The sequence below is a fragment of the Cryptomeria japonica genome, unplaced genomic scaffold (assembly GCF_030272615.1).
Source record: "Cryptomeria japonica unplaced genomic scaffold, Sugi_1.0 HiC_scaffold_478, whole genome shotgun sequence".
NCBI classification, from domain to species: Eukaryota; Viridiplantae; Streptophyta; class Pinopsida; order Cupressales; family Cupressaceae; genus Cryptomeria; species Cryptomeria japonica.
In genome coordinates this window covers 12,501-35,000 of record NW_026729298.1, presented here as the reverse complement: position 1 = coordinate 35,000, position 22,500 = coordinate 12,501, and the positions used below count along the sequence as shown (strand labels likewise).

Below are 22,500 nucleotides of genomic sequence, written 5' to 3'. Positions count from 1 at the left end.
TTGCCCCGGCTGCGCTCCGAAGCGGGGTTATTGGAGCGCCGCCTCTTTTTTTGTCGGAGCGTTTGGTGGGGTTTCTCGCATTGGCTCTTCCGAGGCCCGGTTGCCACCCTGGCGCGCACGAAGTCGGAAGTAGGGTTAATTGCCCGGGTGCGCACCTTTGCCAGGGTGGGCACCTTACCTGGGCTGCGCACCAGGGCGGGCTCAAGATGGCACGCGCGTTCCGTTTTTTTCACTATCTTTCAAAACGGAAATTTTAAAATCTCCTTTTTTTTTTGCCTTTTCTGGAAATTAGTGAAGGCAGCGCATCAAAGGTGCGCACCTCGCTGCCCACCTTGGTGTGCTCTGAGGTGCGCACCCGGGAGCGCTACGAAGTGTGCTCCAAGGTGCGGCGTGCACGTTGTCGGAGCCCGGTTTGCCCCGGGTGCGCACCTCGCCTGCACCTTGGCCGGGGTGGGCACCTTGGCTGGGTTTGCCCAGGGTGCGCTCCGAAGCGGGGTTACTGGAGCGCCCCCTCTTTTTTTGTCAGAGCGTTTGGTGGGGTTTCTCGCATTGGCTCTTCCCAGGCCCGGTTGTTGGGTGCGCTCCCACCCTGGCGCGCGCGAAGTTGGAAGTTGGGTTAATTGCCCGGGCGCGCACCTTCGCCAGGGTGGGCACCTTGGTGCGCACACCTTGGCTGGGCTGCGCACCAGGGCGGGCTCAAGATGGCACCAGCATTCCCTTTTTCTCACTATCTTTCAAAACGGAAATTTTAAAATCTCGTTTTTTTTTTGCCTTTTATGGAAATTAGTGAAGGCATCGCATCAAAGGTGCGCACCTCGCTGCCCACCTTGGTGTGCTCCGAGGTGCCCACCACGGTGCGCAACGCCGGTGCGAACCCGGGAGCGCCCCGATGTGTGCTCCAAGGTGCGGCGTGCACGAAGTCGGACCCCGGTTTGCCCCGGGTGCGCACCTCGCGTGCACCTTGGTGCGCACACCTTGGCTGGGTTGCGCGGCCTGGTGGGCACCATGGTGCGCACCAAGGAGCGCTCCGAAGTGTGCTCCAAGGTGCGGCGTGCACGAAGTCGGAGCCCGGTTTGCCCCGGGTACGCACCTCGCGTGCACCTTCGCCGGGGTGGGCACCTCGGCTGGGTTGCGCGCCCTGGTGCGCACCAAGGAGCGCTCCGAAGTGTGCTCCAAGGTGCGGCGTGCACGAAGTCGGAGCCCGGTTTGCCCCGGGTGCGCACCTTCGCCGCGGTGCGCACCATGGCGTGCACGAAGTCGGAGCCCGGTTTGCCCCGGGTGCGCACCTCGCGTGCACCTTCGGCGGGGTTGCGCGCCCTGGTGGGCACCATGGTGCGCACCAAGGAGCGCTCCGAAGTGTGCTCCAAGGTGCGGCGTGCACGAAGTCGGAGCCCGGTTTGCCCCGGGTGCGCACCTCGCGTGCACCTTCGGCGGGGTTGCGCGCCCTGGTGGGCACCATGGTGCGCACCAAGGAGCGCTCCGAAGTGTGCTCCAAGGTGCGGCGTGCACGAAGTCGGAGCCCGGTTTGCCCCGGGTGCGCACCTCGCGTGCACCTTCGCCGCGGTGGGCACCATGGCGTGCACGAAGTCGGAGCCCGGTTTGCCCCGGGTGCGCACCTCGCGTGCACCTTCGCCGGGGTGGGCACCTCGGCTGGGTTGCGCGCCCTGGTGCGCACCAAGGAGCGCTCCGAAGTGTGCTCCAAGGTGCGGCGTGCACGAAGTCGGAGCCCGGTTTGCCCCGGGTGCGCACCTCGCGTGCACCTTCGCCAGGGTGGGCACCTCGGTGCGCACACCTTCTCAATGTTTTCTTGCCTTTTCTGGAAATTGGTGAAGGCAGCGCATCAAAGGTGCGCACCTCGGTGTGCTCCGAGGTGCGAACCCGAGAGCGCTCCGAGGTGCCCACGAAGTCGAAAGTCGGGTTAATTGCATTGTTTTCCCCGGGTGCGCTCCGAGGTGCGCAACATCGGCGCGCACCAAGGAGGGCTCCGAAGTGTGCTCCAAGGTGCGCACGATGGCGTGCACCTCTGGTGCGCACGATTCGGAGCTCGGTTTGACCGGGGTGCGCACACCTTGGCTGGGTTGCGCACCTTTTGTGCGCTCCAAGGTGCGCACGAAGTCGGAGCTCGGTTTGCCCCGGGTGCGCACCTTCGCCAGGGTGCGCACCTTGATGCGCACGCCTTGGCTGGGCTGCGCACCTTGGTGGGCGCCATGGTGCGCACCTTTCGTGCGCTCCAAGGTGCGCACGAAGTCGGAGCTCGGTTTGCCCCGGGTGCGCACCTTGGTGGGCGCCATGGTGCACTCCGAGGTGCCCAAGATTGGTGCGCACCAAGGAGCGCTCCGAAGTGCGCTCCAAGGTGCGCGCGAAGTCGAAAGTTGGGTTAATTGTCCGGTTTGCCTCGGGTGCGCACTTTGCGTGCACCTTCGCCAGGGTGGGCTGGGCTGCGCACACCTTGGCACCCGCGTTTCCTTCATTTTAAATTTTTTTTTTTTACAATCTCTCAAGTGGGAAATTCTATAATCTCAACTTTTTTTGCCTTTTCAGGAAACTTTTGAATGGAGCGCATCATTGGTGCGCTCCGAAGTGTGCTCCAAAGCTCTCTCCAGCTGCGTGCACCTGCCCCGGCCGCGCACCCGGCCCCGCCCAGCTTCGCTCACCTGTCCCGGGCGTCTGGTGCGGAACCTTAGAGTAAGAAACATCACCGTGCACCTTGGCCAACGTGCGCGACTCGACCGAGCGCGCACTGGCCGAGGTGCACACCGATTTCACCTGGGTGCGCGCGCAGCACCTCGGGCGCACCGGGGTGCGCGCACAACGCCCGGGTTGCACCGTGGCCTGTGTGCTCGGGGCGCCTCGGGTGCGCGCTCGGTGTCGCCCCCGCGCGCGCGGTAGTGCGGGCAGCGCACCCCGGCCCGGCCCGGCCCCGACGAGAACGCAAACGGGCAAAAGGTTTATTCAAATAGCATTGCGACGCCCGGCGAAAAACTAAAAAAGGGTGCAACACCGGGACTTCCCGGGAGGTCACCCATCCCAGTACTACTCCGGCCCAAGCGCGCTTAACTGCGGAGTTCTGATGGGATCCGGTGCACTAACGCTGGTATGATCGCACCCGTTATGAGCTTGTCGCAGTGTGTACTTAGCAAACCGCGACCCACGTGCGAATCCACCCCGGCCACCCACCCCCGTCGAGGTGCACACCCTCCCTCGCGAAGTGCGCCCCGTTCGCCAAGTGTGAGCCCTGCCCGGGTGCGCGCACCTTGCTAGGGCGTCGGGTGTGCACCCGGCCCGGCCTACGTGCGTGCACCTGGAGGGGGCGTCGTGTGCGTGCAGTGTCCCGTCTGCAACGCGGTGCCCACACACCACCTCGGGCGCAACGACCTGCGCTCACATGTGGGCCGAGTGCACCTTGGTGCATGTTCGGGGCGCCTCGGGTGCACGCTCGATCTTGCCCCGGTGCACCAAGGCGCTCGGTTTGCCCCGGGTGCGCACTTGGTGCAAGGTGGGCACCCAAAATAGGGATCAAGCACCAAAACACAAGTTTCGGGATGCAAAATGGGACCCAAGGACCACAAATGCGTTCCAAGACCCATGATGGGTCCACGAGAACAAAAATGTGTTCCGAGACTTAATAAACAAATATTGGGTTTTAGGAGAAGAAACATGCTCTGATGCCCAAAACGAGAATCGACCCCGAAAAGGCCACAGGCCAAAAGTGGGATGCGAGACAAAAAAAAATGGGACCCGAGGACCAAAATTGGGTTCCCAGGTCGAAGACAGGGCAACCGGACAAGAAACGACCTCTAAGGCTCGAAATGAGTCCCGACGACTAAAACTTGACAAGAAGCACCCATCAGGCACCCAACTCGACACCCATGGGATGCCGACCCACCCGGGCTTCCACCTAGCACACCTTGGCACCCACCCACCCTCGCACCCAACCTCGCACCCAACTTAGCACCTTTGAACCCACATTGGCACTCACCCTGACCCTGGCACCTTGGAACCCACATTGGCACTCACCTTGACCCTGGCACCCACCTTTGCACTCACCTTGGGACCCACCCTGGCTCCCACCTCGGCACCCACCCAGACACCCACCTTGGTTCCTTGGCACCCACCTTGGATCCTTGGCACCCACCCCGACACCCACCTTGGCACGCAACTTGGCTACTTGCCACCCACCTTGGCTCCTTGACGCCCACCCCGACAACCACCCCGTGACCTACCCTGGCTAGGGTTGGTGCACACCCACCCTGGTGCCCACCTTGGCACCCACCCTATGACCCACCTTGGCACGCACCTTAGTACCCACCCCGTTACCCACCCTAGGACCCACCCCGTGACCCACCTTGGCCAGGGTGGGTGCCTTGGTGCGCACAACTTGCCTGGGCTGCACACCAGGGCGGGCTCAAGATGGCACCCGCGTTCCGTTTTTTTCACTATCTTTCAAAACGGAAATTTTAAAATCTCATTTTTTTCTTTTTTTTGCCTTTTCTGGAAATTAGTGAAGGCAGCGCATCAAAGGTGCGCAATGCTGGTGCGAACCCGGGAGCGCTCCGATGTGTGCTCCAAGGTGCGGCGTGCACGAAGTCCGAGCCCGGTTTGCCCCGGGTGCGCACCTCGCGTGCACCTTCGCCGGGGTGAGCACCTTGGCTGGGTTGCGCGCCCTGGTGCGTACCAAGGAGCGCTCTGAAGTGTGCTCCAAGGTGCGGCGTGCACGAAGTCGGAGCCCGGTTTGCCCCGGGTGTGCACCTCGGGTGCGCACCTCGCGTGCACCTTCGCTGCGGTGGGCACCTTGGCTGGGTTGCGCGCCTTGGTGGGCACCATGCAGTGCACGAAGTCGGAGCCCGGTTTGCCCCGGGCGCGCACCTCCGCCAGGGTGGGCACCTTGGTGCGCACAACTTGCCTGGGCTGCGCATCAGGAAGGGCTCAAGATGGCACCCGCGTTCCGTTTTTTTCACTATCTTTCAGAACGGAAATTTTAAAATATCGTTTTTTTTTGCCTTTTCTGGAAATTAGTGAAGGCAGCGCATCAAAGGTGCGCAACGCTGGTGCGAACCTGGGAGCGCTCCGATGTGTGCTCCAAGGTGCGGCGTGCACGAAGTCGGAGCCCGGTTTGCCTCGGGTGCGCCCTGGTGGGCACCATGGTGCGCACCAAGGAGCGCTCCGAAGTGTGCTCCAAGGTGCGGCCTGCACGAAGTCGGAGCCCGGTTTGCCCCGGGTGTGCACCTCGGGTGGGCACCTTGGTGCGCATGCCTTGCCTGGGCTGCGCACCAGGGCGGGCTCAAGATGGCACCCGCGTTCCTTTTTTTTCACTATCTTTCAAAACGGAAATTTTAAAATCTCATTTTTTTTTGCCTTTTTCTGGAAATTAGTGAAGGCAGCGCATCAAAGGTGCGCACCTCGCTGCCCACCACGGTGCGCAACGCCGGTGGGCACCCGGGAGTGCTTCGAAGTGTGCTCCAAGGTGCTGCGTGCACGTTGTCGGAGCCCGGTTTGCCCCGGGTGCGCACCTCGCGTGCACCTTCGTCGGGGTGGGCACCTTGGCTTGGTTTGCCCCGGCTGCGCTCCGAAGCGGGGTTATTGGAGCGCCGCCTCTTTTTTTGTCGGAGCGTTTGGTGGGGTTTCTCGCATTGGCTCTTCCGAGGCCCGGTTGCCACCCTGGCGCGCACGAAGTCGGAAGTAGGGTTAATTGCCCGGGTGCGCACCTTTGCCAGGGTGGCACCTTACCTGGGCTGCGCACCAGGGCGGGCTCAAGATGGCACGCGCGTTCCGTTTTTTTCACTATCTTTCAAAACGGAAATTTTAAAATCTCCTTTTTTTTTTGCCTTTTCTGGAAATTAGTGAAGGCAGCGCATCAAAGGTGCGCACCTCGCTGCCCACCTTGGTGTGCTCTGAGGTGCGCACCCGGGAGCGCTACGAAGTGTGCTCCAAGGTGCGGCGTGCACGTTGTCGGAGCCCGGTTTGCCCCGGGTGCGCACCTCGCCTGCACCTTGGCCGGGGTGGGCACCTTGGCTGGGTTTGCCCAGGGTGCGCTCCGAAGCGGGGTTACTGGAGCGCCCCCTCTTTTTTTGTCAGAGAGTTTGGTGGGGTTTCTCGCATTGGCTCTTCCCAGGCCCGGTTGTTGGGTGCGCTCCCACCCTGGCGCGCGCGAAGTTGGAAGTTGGGTTAATTGCCCGGGCGCGCACCTTCGCCAGGGTGGGCACCTTGGTGCGCAAACCTTGGCTGGGCTGCGCACCAGGGCGGGCTCAAGATGGCACCAGCATTCCCTTTTTCTCACTATCTTTCAAAACGGAAATTTTAAAATCTCGTTTTTTTTTTGCCTTTTATGGAAATTAGTGAAGGCATCGCATCAAAGGTGCGCACCTCGCTGCCCACCTTGGTGTGCTCCGAGGTGCCCACCACGGTGCGCAACGCCGGTGCGAACCCGGGAGCGCCCCGATGTGTGCTCCAAGGTGCGGCGTGCACGAAGTCGGACCCCGGTTTGCCCCGGGTGCGCACCTCGCGTGCACCTTGGTGCGCACACCTTGGCTGGGTTGCGCGGCCTGGTGGGCACCATGGTGCGCACCAAGGAGCGCTCCGAAGTGTGCTCCAAGGTGCGGCGTGCACGAAGTCGGAGCCCGGTTTGCCCCGGGTGCGCACCTTCGCCGCGGTGGGCACCATGGCGTGCACGAAGTCGGAGCCCGGTTTGCCCCGGGTGCGCACCTCGCGTGCACCTTCACCGGGGTGGGCACCTCGGCTGGGTTGCGCGCCCTGGTGCGCACCAAGGAGCGCTCTGAAGTGTGCTCCAAGGTGCGGCGTGCACGAAGTCGGAGCCCGGTTTGCCCCGGGTGTGCACCTCGCGTGCGCACCTCGCGTGCACCTTCGCTGCGGTGGGCACCTTGGCTGGGTTGCGCGCCTTGGTGGGCACCATGCAGTGCACGAAGTCGGAGCCCGGATTGCCCCGGGCGCGCACCTCCGCCAGGGTGGGCACCTTGGTGCGCACAACTTGCCTGGGGTGCGCACCAGGAAGGGCTCAAGATGGCACCCGCGTTCCGTTTTTTTCACTATCTTTCAGAACGGAAATTTTAAAATCTCATTTTTTTTTGCCTTTTCTGGAAATTAGTGAAGGCAGCGCATCAAAGGTGCGCAACGCTGGTGCGAACCTGGGAGCGCTCCGATGTGTGCTCCAAGGTGCGGCGTGCACGAAGTCGGACCCCGGTTTGCCCCGGGTGCGCACCTCGCGTGCACCTTGGTGCGCACACCTTGGCTGGGTTGCGCGCCCTGGTGGGCACCATGGTGCGCACCAAGGAGCGCTCCGAAGTGTGCTCCAAGGTGCGGCGTGCACGAAGTCGGAGCCCGGTTTGCCCCGGGTGCGCACCTCGCGTGCACCTTCGCCGCGGTGGGCACCATGGCGTGCACGAAGTCGGAGCCCGGTTTGCCCCGGGTGCGCACCTCGCGTGCACCTTCGCCGGGGTGGGCACCTTGGTGTGCAGACCTTGGCTGGGTTGCGCGCCCTGGTGGGCACCATGGTGCGCACCAAGGAGCGCTCCGAAGTGTGCTCCAAGGTGCGGCCTGCACGAAGTCGGAGCCCGGTTTGCCCCGGGTGTGCACCTCGGGTGGGCACCTTGGTGCGCATGCCTTGCCTGGGCTGCGCACCAGGGCGGGCTCAAGATGGCACCCGCGTTCCTTTTTTTTCACTATCTTTCAAAACGGAAATTTTAAAATCTCATTTTTTTTTGCCTTTTTCTGGAAATTAGTGAAGGCAGCGCATCAAAGGTGCGCACCTCGCTGCCCACCACGGTGCGCAACGCCGGTGGGCACCCGGGAGTGCTTCGAAGTGTGCTCCAAGGTGCTGCGTGCACGTTGTCGGAGCCCGGTTTGCCCCGGGTGCGCACCTCGCGTGCACCTTCGTCGGGGTGGGCACCTTGGCTGGGTTTGCCCCGGCTGCGCTCCGAAGCGGGGTTATTGGAGCGCCGCCTCTTTTTTTGTCGGAGCGTTTGGTGGGGTTTCTCGCATTGGCTCTTCCGAGGCCCGGTTGCCACCCTGGCGCGCACGAAGTCGGAAGTAGGGTTAATTGCCCGGGTGCGCACCTTTGCCAGGGTGGGCACCTTACCTGGGCTGCGCACCAGGGCGGGCTCAAGATGGCACGCGCGTTCCGTTTTTTTCACTATCTTTCAAAACGGAAATTTTAAAATCTCCTTTTTTTTTTGCCTTTTCTGGAAATTAGTGAAGGCAGCGCATCAAAGGTGCGCACCTCGCTGCCCACCTTGGTGTGCTCTGAGGTGCGCACCCGGGAGCGCTACGAAGTGTGCTCCAAGGTGCGGCGTGCACGTTGTCGGAGCCCGGTTTGCCCCGGGTGCGCACCTCGCCTGCACCTTGGCCGGGGTGGGCACCTTGGCTGGGTTTGCCCAGGGTGCGCTCCGAAGCGGGGTTACTGGAGCGCCCCCTCTTTTTTTGTCAGAGCGTTTGGTGGGGTTTCTCGCATTGGCTCTTCCCAGGCCCGGTTGTTGGGTGCGCTCCCACCCTGGCGCGCGCGAAGTTGGAAGTTGGGTTAATTGCCCGGGCGCGCACCTTCGCCAGGGTGGGCACCTTGGTGCGCACACCTTGGCTGGGCTGCGCACCAGGGCGGGCTCAAGATGGCACCAGCATTCCCTTTTTCTCACTATCTTTCAAAACGGAAATTTTAAAATCTCGTTTTTTTTTTGCCTTTTATGGAAATTAGTGAAGGCATCGCATCAAAGGTGCGCACCTCGCTGCCCACCTTGGTGTGCTCCGAGGTGCCCACCACGGTGCGCAACGCCGGTGCGAACCCGGGAGCGCCCCGATGTGTGCTCCAAGGTGCGGCGTGCACGAAGTCGGACCCCGGTTTGCCCCGGGTGCGCACCTCGCGTGCACCTTGGTGCGCACACCTTGGCTGGGTTGCGCGGCCTGGTGGGCACCATGGTGCGCACCAAGGAGCGCTCCGAAGTGTGCTCCAAGGTGCGGCGTGCACGAAGTCGGAGCCCGGTTTGCCCCGGGTACGCACCTCGCGTGCACCTTCGCCGGGGTGGGCACCTCGGCTGGGTTGCGCGCCCTGGTGCGCACCAAGGAGCGCTCCGAAGTGTGCTCCAAGGTGCGGCGTGCACGAAGTCGGAGCCCGGTTTGCCCCGGGTGCGCACCTTCGCCGCGGTGCGCACCATGGCGTGCACGAAGTCGGAGCCCGGTTTGCCCCGGGTGCGCACCTCGCGTGCACCTTCGGCGGGGTTGCGCGCCCTGGTGGGCACCATGGTGCGCACCAAGGAGCGCTCCGAAGTGTGCTCCAAGGTGCGGCGTGCACGAAGTCGGAGCCCGGTTTGCCCCGGGTGCGCACCTCGCGTGCACCTTCGGCGGGGTTGCGCGCCCTGGTGGGCACCATGGTGCGCACCAAGGAGCGCTCCGAAGTGTGCTCCAAGGTGCGGCGTGCACGAAGTCGGAGCCCGGTTTGCCCCGGGTGCGCACCTCGCGTGCACCTTCGCCGCGGTGGGCACCATGGCGTGCACGAAGTCGGAGCCCGGTTTGCCCCGGGTGCGCACCTCGCGTGCACCTTCGCCGGGGTGGGCACCTCGGCTGGGTTGCGCGCCCTGGTGCGCACCAAGGAGCGCTCCGAAGTGTGCTCCAAGGTGCGGCGTGCACGAAGTCGGAGCCCGGTTTGCCCCGGGTGCGCACCTCGCGTGCACCTTCGCCAGGGTGGGCACCTCGGTGCGCACACCTTCTCAATGTTTTCTTGCCTTTTCTGGAAATTGGTGAAGGCAGCGCATCAAAGGTGCGCACCTCGGTGTGCTCCGAGGTGCGAACCCGAGAGCGCTCCGAGGTGCCCACGAAGTCGAAAGTCGGGTTAATTGCATTGTTTTCCCCGGGTGCGCTCCGAGGTGCGCAACATCGGCGCGCACCAAGGAGGGCTCCGAAGTGTGCTCCAAGGTGCGCACGATGGCGTGCACCTCTGGTGCGCACGATTCGGAGCTCGGTTTGACCGGGGTGCGCACACCTTGGCTGGGTTGCGCACCTTTTGTGCGCTCCAAGGTGCGCACGAAGTCGGAGCTCGGTTTGCCCCGGGTGCGCACCTTCGCCAGGGTGCGCACCTTGATGCGCACGCCTTGGCTGGGCTGCGCACCTTGGTGGGCGCCATGGTGCGCACCTTTCGTGCGCTCCAAGGTGCGCACGAAGTCGGAGCTCGGTTTGCCCCGGGTGCGCACCTTGGTGGGCGCCATGGTGCACTCCGAGGTGCCCAAGATTGGTGCGCACCAAGGAGCGCTCCGAAGTGCGCTCCAAGGTGCGCGCGAAGTCGAAAGTTGGGTTAATTGTCCGGTTTGCCTCGGGTGCGCACCTTGCGTGCACCTTCGCCAGGGTGGGCTGGGCTGCGCACACCTTGGCACCCGCGTTTCCTTCATTTTAAATTTTTTTTTTTTACAATCTCTCAAGTGGGAAATTCTATAATCTCAACTTTTTTTGCCTTTTCAGGAAACTTTTGAATGGAGCGCATCATTGGTGCGCTCCGAAGTGTGCTCCAAAGCTCTCTCCAGCTGCGTGCACCTGCCCCGGCCGCGCACCCGGCCCCGCCCAGCTTCGCTCACCTGTCCCGGGCGTCTGGTGCGGAACCTTAGAGTAAGAAACATCACCGTGCACCTTGGCCAACGTGCGCGACTCGACCGAGCGCGCACTGGCCGAGGTGCACACCGATTTCACCTGGGTGCGCGCGCAGCACCTCGGGCGCACCGGGGTGCGCGCACAACGCCCGGGTTGCACCGTGGCCTGTGTGCTCGGGGCGCCTCGGGTGCGCGCTCGGTGTCGCCCCCCGCGCGCGCGGTAGTGCGGGCAGCGCACCCCGGCCCGGCCCGGCCCCGACGAGAACGCAAACGGGCAAAAGGTTTATTCAAATAGCATTGCGACGCCCGGCGAAAAACTAAAAAAGGGTGCAACACCGGGACTTCCCGGGAGGTCACCCATCCCAGTACTACTCCGGCCCAAGCGCGCTTAACTGCGGAGTTCTGATGGGATCCGGTGCACTAACGCTGGTATGATCGCACCCGTTATGAGCTTGTCGCAGTGTGTACTTAGCAAACCGCGACCCACGTGCGAATCCACCCCGGCCACCCACCCCCGTCGAGGTGCACACCCTCCCTCGCGAAGTGCGCCCCGTTCGCCAAGTGTGAGCCCTGCCCGGGTGCGCGCACCTTGCTAGGGCGTCGGGTGTGCACCCGGCCCGGCCTACGTGCGTGCACCTGGAGGGGGCGTCGTGTGCGTGCAGTGTCCCGTCTGCAACGCGGTGCCCACACACCACCTCGGGCGCAACGACCTGCGCTCACATGTGGGCCGAGTGCACCTTGGTGCATGTTCGGGGCGCCTCGGGTGCACGCTCGATCTTGCCCCGGTGCACCAAGGCGCTCGGTTTGCCCCGGGTGCGCACTTGGTGCAAGGTGGGCACCCAAAATAGGGATCAAGCACCAAAACACAAGTTTCGGGATGCAAAATGGGACCCAAGGACCACAAATGCGTTCCAAGACCCATGATGGGTCCACGAGAACAAAAATGTGTTCCGAGACTTAATAAACAAATATTGGGTTTTAGGAGAAGAAACATGCTCTGATGCCCAAAACGAGAATCGACCCCGAAAAGGCCACAGGCCAAAAGTGGGATGCGAGACAAAAAAAAATGGGACCCGAGGACCAAAATTGGGTTCCCAGGTCGAAGACAGGGCAACCGGACAAGAAACGACCTCTAAGGCTCGAAATGAGTCCCGACGACTAAAACTTGACAAGAAGCACCCATCAGGCACCCAACTCGACACCCATGGGATGCCGACCCACCCGGGCTTCCACCTAGCACACCTTGGCACCCACCCACCCTCGCACCCAACCTCGCACCCAACTTAGCACCTTTGAACCCACATTGGCACTCACCCTGACCCTGGCACCTTGGAACCCACATTGGCACTCACCTTGACCCTGGCACCCACCTTTGCACTCACCTTGGGACCCACCCTGGCTCCCACCTCGGCACCCACCCAGACACCCACCTTGGTTCCTTGGCACCCACCTTGGATCCTTGGCACCCACCCCGACACCCACCTTGGCACGCAACTTGGCTACTTGCCACCCACCTTGGCTCCTTGACGCCCACCCCGACAACCACCCCGTGACCTACCCTGGCTAGGGTTGGTGCACACCCACCCTGGTGCCCACCTTGGCACCCACCCTATGACCCACCTTGGCACGCACCTTAGTACCCACCCCGTTACCCACCCTAGGACCCACCCCGTGACCCACCTTGGCCAGGGTGGGTGCACCCACCCTGGTGCCCACCTTGGCACCCACCCATCCTAGCACCCAGCCTGTGACCGGGCTTGGAACCCAACCTTGCACCCGCACCCGTCTTGGCCAGTGTGGGTGCGCACCCATCCTGGCACCCACGTTGTGACACACCCTTTAACCCACGCACCCTAGCACCCACGTTGGCACCCACCTTGGAACCCAACCTAGCAACTTGGCACCCACCCCGTGACCCACCTTGGCATCCACCATAGCAGTCGCCGACTTGGCACCCACCTCGGCACCCACCTTGACACTTGTGGACCCACCTTGCCACTCACCCTAGCATCGACCCATCCTAGCACCCACCCTGGCACCTTTGCACCCTAGCACTCACCCATCCTAGCACCTAACCTGTGACCCACCTTGACACTCACCCTCGCACCCACCTTGGAACCCAACCTAGCACCCACCCACCCTGACACCAACCCTAGCACCTACCCACCCTTGCACCCACCCTGTGACCCATCTTGGCACCCACCCATCCTACCACTCAACCTATCACCCACCTTCTCACCCACCTTGGCATCCACCTTAGCACCCACCCACACTGGCACCTTGGCACCCACCTCGGGCAAGGTGGGTGCACACCCACCCTGGCACCCAATTTAGAACCCACCGAGCATGTTACCCACCTTGGCACCCACATTGCAGCCCACCCTAGTACCCACCCTATGACCCACATTGGCATCCACACCCTAGCACCCAGGCACCTCGACACCCGCCTTGACACCCACCCTAGCACTGAACCTGTGACCCACCTTGGAACTCACCCTAGAACCCACCCACCCTGTGAACCACCTTGGCATCCACCTTAGCACCCACCCACCTTGGCACCCACTCTAGCACTCACCCATCCTAACACCCAACTTGTTACCCACCTTGGCACCCGCCCTCGCGTCCACCTTGAAACCCACCCTAGCACCCACCCACGCAGGAGCCCACCTTGGCACCCAACCTAACACCCACGCATCCTGGCACCCAACTTGTGACCCACCTTGGAACCCACCCTAGTACCCACCTTTGAACCCACTATATCACCAACCCACCTTGGCACCCACCCTATGACCCTCTTTGGAATCCACCCTAGCACGCACCCACCCTGGCACCCACCATGGAGCGCACCCTAGCACCCACCCACCTCGGCACGCACCTCAACACCCACCTTGGTGTGCGCACTGCGCCAACCTCTCAAAGACCCTATGTGGTGCGCTCCAAAGTGTACACCTTTGGTGCGCTCCAAGGTGCGCACCTTTGGTGCACACCGAGGTGCACACCAAAGTGTGCACCGAGGTGAGCACCAAAGTGCACTCCAGGGTGCACACCAAGGCGTGCACCTTTGGTGCGGTCAATGCAAACGAATTCGGAAGTTGGGGTCGATGTCCTAATCGCTGCTGCAGACTACACGTATGAGAATCGGACAAATAGCTTTATATAGGGGAGGTGTTGCGTTTGATGGGTCGACTCCCCTGGTTGTGTGCACTGCACCAACTTCAAAGACCCTGTCTTGTTTAAGAAGTCAAAAGTTGGGGTGGATGTCCTAATCATTGCTGCAGTCTACGCATGTATGAGAATCAGACAAATAGCTTATATAGGGGAGGTGTTGCATTCGGTGGGTTGACTCCCCTGGTTGTGCGCACTGCGCCAACCTCAAAGACCCCGCATAGCAGAAGAAGTCGGAAGTCGGATTTTGGTGAGCACCAAGGCGTGCACCTTTGGTGCGGTCAACGCAGACGAATTCAGAAGTTGGGGTGGATGTCCTAATCGTTGTTGCAGGCTACACATGTATGAGAATCAGACAAATAGCTTATATAGGGGAGGTGTTGGGTTTGATGGGTCAACTCCCTTGGTTGTGCGCATTACGCCAACCTCAAAGACCTTGTTTTCGTTAAGAAGTCAAAAGTTGGGGTCAATGTCCTAATGGCTCCTGCAGGCTACACATGTATGAGAATCGGACAAATAGCTTATATAGGGGAGGTGTTGGGTTTGATGGGTCGACTCCCCTGGTTGTGCGCATTACGTCAACCTCAAAGACCTTGTTTTCGTTAAGAAGTCAAAAGTTGGGGTCGATGTCCTAATTGCTCCTGTAGACTACACATGTATGAGAATCAGACAAATAGCTTATATAGGGGAGGTGTTGGGTTTGATGGGTTGACTCCCCTAGTTGTTCGCATTACACCAACCTCAAAGACCTTGTTTTCGTTTAGAAGCCGAAAGTTGGGGTCGATGTCCTAATTGCTCCTGCAGGCTACGCATGTATGAGAATCAGACAAATAGCTTATATAGGGGAGGTGTTGGGTTTGATGGGTCGACTCCCCTGGTTGTGCGCATTGCGCCAACCTCAAAGACCCTGCATTGCGGATGAAGTCGAAAGTCAGAGTTTGGTGTGCTACAAGGTGTGGTCGAAGGTGCTCACCTAGGTGTGCACCTTTGGAGCACAGGAAAAGTGCCCTCCAAAAGTGCGCACCTTTGGAGTGCACAAAAGTGCCCTCCAAAAGTGCGCACCTTTGGAGCGCAGAAAAGTGCCCTCCAAAAAGTGCCCTCCAAAAGTGCGCACCTTTGGAGCGCAGAAAAGTGCCCTCCAAAAAGTGCCCTCCAAAAGTGCGCACCTTTGGAGCGCAGAAAAGTGCCCTCCAAAAAGTGCCCTCCAAAAGTGCGCACCTTTGGAGCGCAGAAAAGTGCCCTCCAAAAGTGCGCACCTTTGGAGCGCAGAAAAGTGCCCTCCAAAAAGTGCCCTCCAAAAGTGCGCACCTTTGGAGCGCAGAAAAGTGCCCTCCAAAAAGTGCCCTCCAAAAGTGCGCACCTTTGGAGCGCAGAAAAGTGCCCTCCAAAAAGTGCCCTCCAAAAGTGCGCACCTTTGGAGCGCAGAAAAGTGCCCTCCAAAAAGTGCCCTCCAAAAGTGCGCACCTTTGGAGCGCAGAAAAGTGCCCTCCAAAAAGTGCCCTCCAAAAGTGCGCACCTTTGGAGCGCAGAAAAGTGCCCTCCAAAAGTGCGCACCTTTGGAGCGCACAAAAGTGCCCTCCAAAAGTGCGCACTTTTGGTGCGCACCAAGGCGCTGGTTCGGTCGTTGCAGGCGAGTTCGGAAGTTGGGGTCGATGTCCTGAGCGGAGGTGCAAACTACACAGGTGTCGGAATCGGACAAATAGCTTATATAGGGGAGGTGTATGCTTCGATGGGTCGACTCCCCAGGTTGAGCGCACCGCGCCAACCTCAAAGACCCTACGGTATGGATGAAGTCGGAAGTTGGGTCCGATGACCAATTCGATTAGTAGGTATGCTCATGAGGTCGGAATTTGGGTCCGATGACCTGCCATGTGCAGGAAGGCGAATGTTGACACTGTGCGTTGCAAGGTGCACACCAAGGCGCTGGTGCGGTCTTTTTAGTCGAGTTCGGAAGTTGGGGTCGATGTCCTGATCGGAGGTGCAAGCTACACAGGTGTGGGAATCGGACAAATAGCTTATATAGGGGAGGTGTATGCTTCGTTGGGTCGACTCCCCGGGTTGAGCGCACCGCGCCAACCTCAAAGACCCTACGGTATGGATGAAGTCGGAAGTTGGGTCCGATGACCGATTCGATATGTAGGCATACTCGCGAGGTCGGAATTTGGGTCCGATGACCTGCCACGTGCAGGAAGGCGAATGTTGGCACTGTGCGTTGCAAGGTGCGCACCAAGGCGCTGGTTCGGTCGTTGGAGGCGAGTTCGGAAGTTGGGGTCGATGTCTTGATCGGAGGTGCAAACTACACAGGTGTGGGAATCGGACAAATAGCTTATATAGGGGAGGTGTATGCTTCGTTGGGTCGACTCCCCGGGTTGAGCGCACCGCGCCAACCTCAAAGACCCTACGGTATGGATGAAGTCGGAAGTTGGGTCCGATGACCGATTCGATATGTAGGCATACTCGCGAGGTCGGAATTTGGGTCCGATGACCTGCCATGTGCAGGAAGGCGAATGTTGGGACTGTGCGTCGCAAGGTGCGCACCAAGGCGCTGGTGCCGTCGTTGCAGTCGAGTTCGGAAGTTGGGGTCGATGTCCTGGTCAGAGGTGCAAACTACACAGGTGTGGGAATCGGACAAATAGCTTATATAGGGGAGGTGTATGCTTCGATGGGTCGACTCCCTGGGTTGAGCGCACCGCGCCAACCTCAAAGACCCTACAGTATGGATGAAGTCGGAAGTTGGGTCCGATGACCGATTCGATACGTAGGCATATTGGCGAGGTCTGAATTTGTGTCCGATGACCTGCCATGCGCAGGAAGGCGGAATTTGGGTCCGATGACCGAGTTGATGGCGTGCCATGCGCAGAAAGGCGGAATTTGGGTCCGATGACCGAGTTGATGTTGATGGCCCGCCATGCACAGGAAGGCGGAATTTGGGTCCGATGACCGATTTGAAGGCGTGCCATACGCAAAAAGGCGGAGTTTGGGTCCGATGACCGAGTTGATATTGATGGCCCGCCATGCGCAGGAAGGCGGAATTTGGGTCCGATGACCTGACATACGCATGGAGTCCGACTCGGGGGCCGATGTTCGATTCGATGACTTGCATTGTGGGTAAAGTCGGAAGTTGTGGTCTTTGACCCGATTCGATGACCAGACTTCGGCTGCTTGAGAATCGGACAAATAACTTATATAGGGGAGGTAGTGTTCTCGAGCATCCTCCCCCCGTGCCCGTTTATGTCGATTGATGCTGGTGCTCGACTGGTTGGAGCGCTCGGATGCAAAAATCTTGCACCAGGATTTATCGATTGTGATGGACACGGCAAGTCTCCTGATTGCTATGCAGGAGCTCATCGTGAATCTCTATGCGGCCTTGGTATGGACTCGACCTGCGGAATGGTTCGGCAATGGTAGTCGCTCCAACACGTCCTTGCAATGGCCACAGAGGTGATTCGACTAGAGCTCCAGTCTAGCTTTTGGGTTGCTTGGCGGACTGGTATAGCCGCGATCGAGTTCCGGCCATGAACGTTTTAGATAGCTCTTGGGCTTTCTGGGACGGAAGTCGGAAGTTTGGGCTGTTGTCCGATTTGATGACCATTCTTCGGATGTGTGAGAATCGGACAAATAACTTATATAGGGGACTGTGTTGTCTCACGCAGCCCCCTCCGTGCCCCTCTATCTCGACCGATGTTGGTGCTTGAAAGGGTTGGGATCGCTCGGATTTATAAACGTGCACCACCATTTGTCGAGTGTGAGGGACGCGGCAGGTCTCCTAAATGCTATGCGGGCGCTCTCTGAGAATCTCTATCCGGCCTCGACACAGACTAGTCTTGCTGAATGGTTTGGCACTGGTAGTCGATCCAACACGTCGTTGTTGTGGCCGCCTAGGCGATTCGATTCGAGCCCCCGTCTAGCTTTTGGGTTGCTTGGCGGATTTTGCCCTATCCGCAAGTGAGCTCGGTCCCTAAACGTTCGAGAAACCCGATTGCTATGCGCCGACTCTCTTTCTTGCGAGCCTCCATCTAGCTTTTGGGTCTCTACGGAACGGAAGTCGGAATCTGGGACCGTTGTTTGATTCGACGAGGCAGACTACGGTTGTGCGAGAATCGGACAAATAACTTATATAGGGGAGGTGTTGACTGGAGCATTCTCCCCCGTGCCCCTCTAACTCGACCAATGCTGGCGCTCGAACGGTGGTAGCGCTCGGATTTTCATTGAGCGCCAGCATTGGTCGATTTAGAGGGGCATGCGAGATTCCCGAATGCTATGCGAGGGCTCTAACGGAAATGTCTATTGGTTTCGGTATGGATGCAATTGCGAGTGGTTCGGCAAAGGTAGTCGTTCCGATGCGTCCATGTCGTGGCCAAATCGATAATTCGATTTGAGCCCTCGTATAGCATTTGGGTCTCTCGATGTGATTCCGCATTCCAGTCCCTTTGGGCACTGCTTGAGCCGCATCCCAGGGGGTTCCCTTCCCAATAATCTGCCTCGCAACCCGATTGCTATGCGGTGAGGCTCCTCGGCCGCCTCGGAACTATCTGTGTATCAGACGCATCGCGGGATAAGGGGTTGGCAACGGTAGTCGCCCCAAGCGCGTCCGATGCTTGGACCATTCCGAGGCGGCCCTGAAGCCTCTTCCGTCTAGCCGTTGGGTCCTTCTCGCCGCATCCCTCGCCTCGCACCCCGATTGCTATGCGGTGAGGCTCCTCGGCCGCCTCGGAACTATCTGTGTATCGGACGCGTCGCGGGATAAGGGGTTGTCACTGGTAGTCGCCCCAAGCGCGTCCGATGCTTGGACCATTCCGAGGCGGCCCTGAAGCCTCTTCCGTCTAGCCGTTGGGTCCTTCTCGCCGCATCCCTCGCCTCGCACCCCGATTGCTATGCGGTGAGGCTCCTCGGCCGCCTCGGAACTATCTGTGTATCGGACGCGTCGCGGGATAAGGGGTTGTCATTGGTAGTCGCCCCAAGCGCGTCCGATGCTTGGACCATTCCGAGGCGGCCCTGAAGCCTCTTCCGTCTAGCCGTTGGGTCCTTCTCGCCGCATCCCTCGCCTCGCACCCCGATTGCTATGCGGTGAGGCTCCTCGGCCGCCTCGGAACTATCTGTGTATCGGACGCGTCGCGGGATAAGGGGTTGTCACTGGTAGTCGCCCCAAGCGCGTCCGATGCTTGGACCATTCCGAGGCGGCCCTGAAGCCTCTTCCGTCTAGCCGTTGGGTCCTTCTCGCCGCATCCCTCGCCTCGCACCCCGATTGCTATGCGGTGAGGCTCCTCGGCCGCCTCGGAACTATCTGTGTATCGGACGCGTCGCGGGATAAGGGGTTGTCACTGGTAGTCGCCCCAAGCGCGTTCGATGCTTGGACCATTCCGAGGCGGCCCTGAAGCCTCTTCCGTCTAGCCGTTGGGTCCTTCTCGCCGCATCCCTCGCCTCGCACCCCGATTGCTATGCGGTGAGGCTCCTCGGCCGCCTTGGAACTATCTGTGTATCGGACGCGTCGCGGGATAAGGGGTTGTCACTGGTAGTCGCCCCAAGCGCGTCCGATGCTTAGACCATTCCGAGGCGGACCCGAAGCCTCTTCCGTCTAGCCGTTGGGTCCTTCTCGCCGCATCCTTCGCCTCGCACCCCGATTGCTATGCGGTGAGGCTCCTCGGCCGCCTCGGAACTATCTGTGTATCGGACGCGTCGCGGGATAAGGGGTTGTCACTGGTAGTCGCCCCAAGCGCGTCCGATGCTTGGACCATTCCGAGGCGGACCCGAAGCCTCTTCCGTCTAGCCGTTGGGTCCTTCTCGCCGCATCCCTCGCCTCGCACCCCGATTGCTATGCGGTGAGGCTCCTCGGCCGCCTTGGAACTATCTGTGTATCGGACGCGTCGCGGGATAAGGGGTTGTCACTGGTAGTCGCCCCAAGCGCGTCCGATGCTTGGACCATTCCGAGGCGGACCCGAAGCCTCTTCCGTCTAGCCGTTGGGTCCTTCTCGCCGCATCCCTCGCCTCGCACCCCGATTGCTATGCGGTGAGGCTCCTCGGCCGCCTTGGAACTATCTGTGTATCGGACGCGTCGCGGGATAAGGGGTTGTCACTGGTAGTCGCCCCAAGCGCGTCCGATGCTTGGACCATTCCGAGGCGGACCCGAAGCCTCTTCCGTCTAGCCGTTGGGTCCTTCTCGCCGCATCCCTCGCCTCGCACCCCGATTGCTATGCGGTGAGGCTCCTCGGCCGCCTTGGAACTATCTGTGTATCGGACGCGTCGCGGGATAAGGGGTTGTCACTGGTAGTCGCCCCAAGCGCGTCCGATGCTTGGACCATTCCGAGGCGGCCCCGAAGCCTCTTCCGTGTAGCCGTTGGGTCCTTCTCGCCGCATCCCTCGCCTCGCACCCCGATTGCTATGCGGTGAGGCTCCTCGGCCGCCTTGGAACTATCTGTGTATCGGACGCGTCGCGGGATAAGGGGTTGTCACTGGTAGTCGCCCCAAGCGCGTCCGATGCTTGGACCATTCCGAGGCGGCCCCGAAGCCTCTTCCGTGTAGCCGTTGGGTCCTTCTCGCCGCATCCCTCGCCTCGCACCCCGATTGCTATGCGGTGAGGCTCCTCGGCCGCCTTGGAACTATCTGTGTATCGGACGCGTCGCGGGATAAGGGGTTGTCACTGGTAGTCGCCCCAAGCGCGTCCGATGCTTGGACCATTCCGAGGCGGACCTGAAGCCTCTTCCCTCTAGCCGTTGGGGCTTTCTCGCCGCATCCCTCGCCTCGCACCCTGATTGCTATGCTGTGAGGCTCCTCGGCCGCCTTGGAACTATCTGTGTATCGGACGCATCGCGGGATAAGGGGTTGGCAGTGGTAGTCGCCCCAAGCGCATCCGATGCTTGGACCATTCCGAGGCGGCCCTGCAGCCTCTTCCGTCTAGCCGTTGGGGCCATCTCGCCGCATCCCCCACCTCGCACCACGATTGCTATGCGGTGAGGCTCCTTGGCCGCCTCGGAACTATCTGTGTATCGGACGCATCGCGGGATAAGGGGTTGTCACTGGTAGTCGCCCCAAGCGCGTCCGATGCTTGGACTATTCCGAGGCGGCCCTGCAGCCTCTTCCGTCTAGCCGTTGGGGCCATCTCGCTGCATCCCCCACCTCCTCGGCCGCCTCGGAACTATCTGTGTATCGGACGCATCGCGGGATAAGGGGTTGGCAGTGGTAGTCGCCCCAAGCGCGTCCGATGCTTGGACTATTCCGAGGCAGCCCTGCAGCCTCTTCCGTCTAGCCTTTGGGGCCATCTCGCCGCATCCCTCGCCTCGCACCCCGATTGCTATGCGGTGAGGCTCCTCGGCCGCCTGGGAACTATCTTCGTATCGGACGCATCGCGGGATAAGGGGTTGTCACTGGTAGTCGCCCCAAGCGCGTCCGATGCTTGGACTATTCCGAGGCGGCCCTGTGGCCTCTTCCGTCTAGCCGTTGGGGCCATCTCGCCGCATCCCCCACCTCGCACCCCGATTGCTATGCGGTGAGGCTCTTCGGCCGCCTTGGAACTATCTTCGTATCGGACGCATTGCGGGATAAGGGGTTGTCACTGGTAGTGGCCCCAAGCGCGTCCGATGCTTGGACTATTCCGAGGCGGCCCTGCAGCCTCTTCCGTCTAGCCGTTGGGGCCATCTCGCCGCATCCCCCACCTCGCACCCCGATTGCTATGCGGTGAGGCTCCTCGGCCGCCTTGGAACTATCTTCGTATCGGACGCATCGCGGGATAAGGGGTTGTCACTGGTAGTCGCCCCAAGCGCGTCCGATGCTTGGACTATTCCGACGCGGCCCTGTGGCCTCTTCCGTCTAGCCGTTGGGGCCATCTCGCCGCATCCCCCACCTCGCACCCCGATTGCTATGCGGTGAGGCTCCTCGGCCGCCTTGGAACCATCTTCGTATCGGACGCATCGCGGGATAGGGGGCTGTCACTGGTAGTCGCCCCAAGCGTGTCCGATGCTTGGACCATTCCTAGGCGGCCCTGAAGCCTCTTCCGTCTAGCCGTTGGGGCCTTCCCGCCCCATCCCTCGCCTCGCACCCCCGATTGCTATGCGGTGAGGCTCCTCGGCCGCCTTGGAACCATCTGTGTATCGGACGCATCGCGGGATAAGGGGTTGGCACTGGCAGTCGCCCCAAGCGCGTCCGATGCTTGGACCATTCCGAGGTGGCCCTGAAGCCTCTTCCGTCTAGCCGTTGGGGCCTTCCCGCCCCATCCCTCGCCTCGCACCCCGATTGATATGCGGTGAGGCTCCTCGGCCGCCTTGGAACTATCTGTGTATCGGACGCATCGCGGGATAAGGGGTTGGCACTGGTAGTCGTCCCAATCGCATCCGATGCTTGGACCATTCCGAGGCGGCCCTGCAGCCTCTTCCGTTTAGCCGTCGGGGCCTTCCCGCCGCATCCCTCGCCTCGCATCCCGATTCCTATGCGGTGAGTCTTCTCGGCCGCCGCGGAACTATACCTGTTATTGCTACTGCATCCTTCGGCTGGTAACCTCCTCTGCCGCCTTGGAACGTTCTCTTTGTCGGACGCGTCGCGGGATAAGGGGTTGGCACTGGTAGTCGCCCCAAGCGCGCCCGATGCATAGACCGCTCCGAGTCGACCTTGCTTTCAGCCTCTCACATGCATAGACCTCTCTGAGTCGACCCTGCAGCCTCTCACGTTTAGCCTTTGGAATCTCGCCTCACAACATGATTGCTATCCTTGATGCATCCCTTGCCTCGAGCCCTGATTGCTTTCTTGGCTGCATCCCTCCTCTCCT

General features: G+C 60.9%; 2 non-coding genes across 2 annotated transcripts; both read right to left on the bottom strand.

The window, feature by feature from the left end:
- Nucleotides 1-2,989: 2,989 nt before the first annotated feature.
- Nucleotides 2,990-3,108, bottom strand: LOC131871878 (5S ribosomal RNA). Its single transcript, XR_009370070.1, has one exon. It is a non-coding gene; the product is annotated as a 5S ribosomal RNA (ribosomal RNA).
- A 7,796-nt stretch (nt 3,109-10,904) lies between these two features.
- Nucleotides 10,905-11,023, bottom strand: LOC131871867 (5S ribosomal RNA). The gene has a single exon (XR_009370059.1). It is a non-coding gene; the product is annotated as a 5S ribosomal RNA (ribosomal RNA).
- Between the last annotated feature and the right edge of the window lie 11,477 nt (nt 11,024-22,500).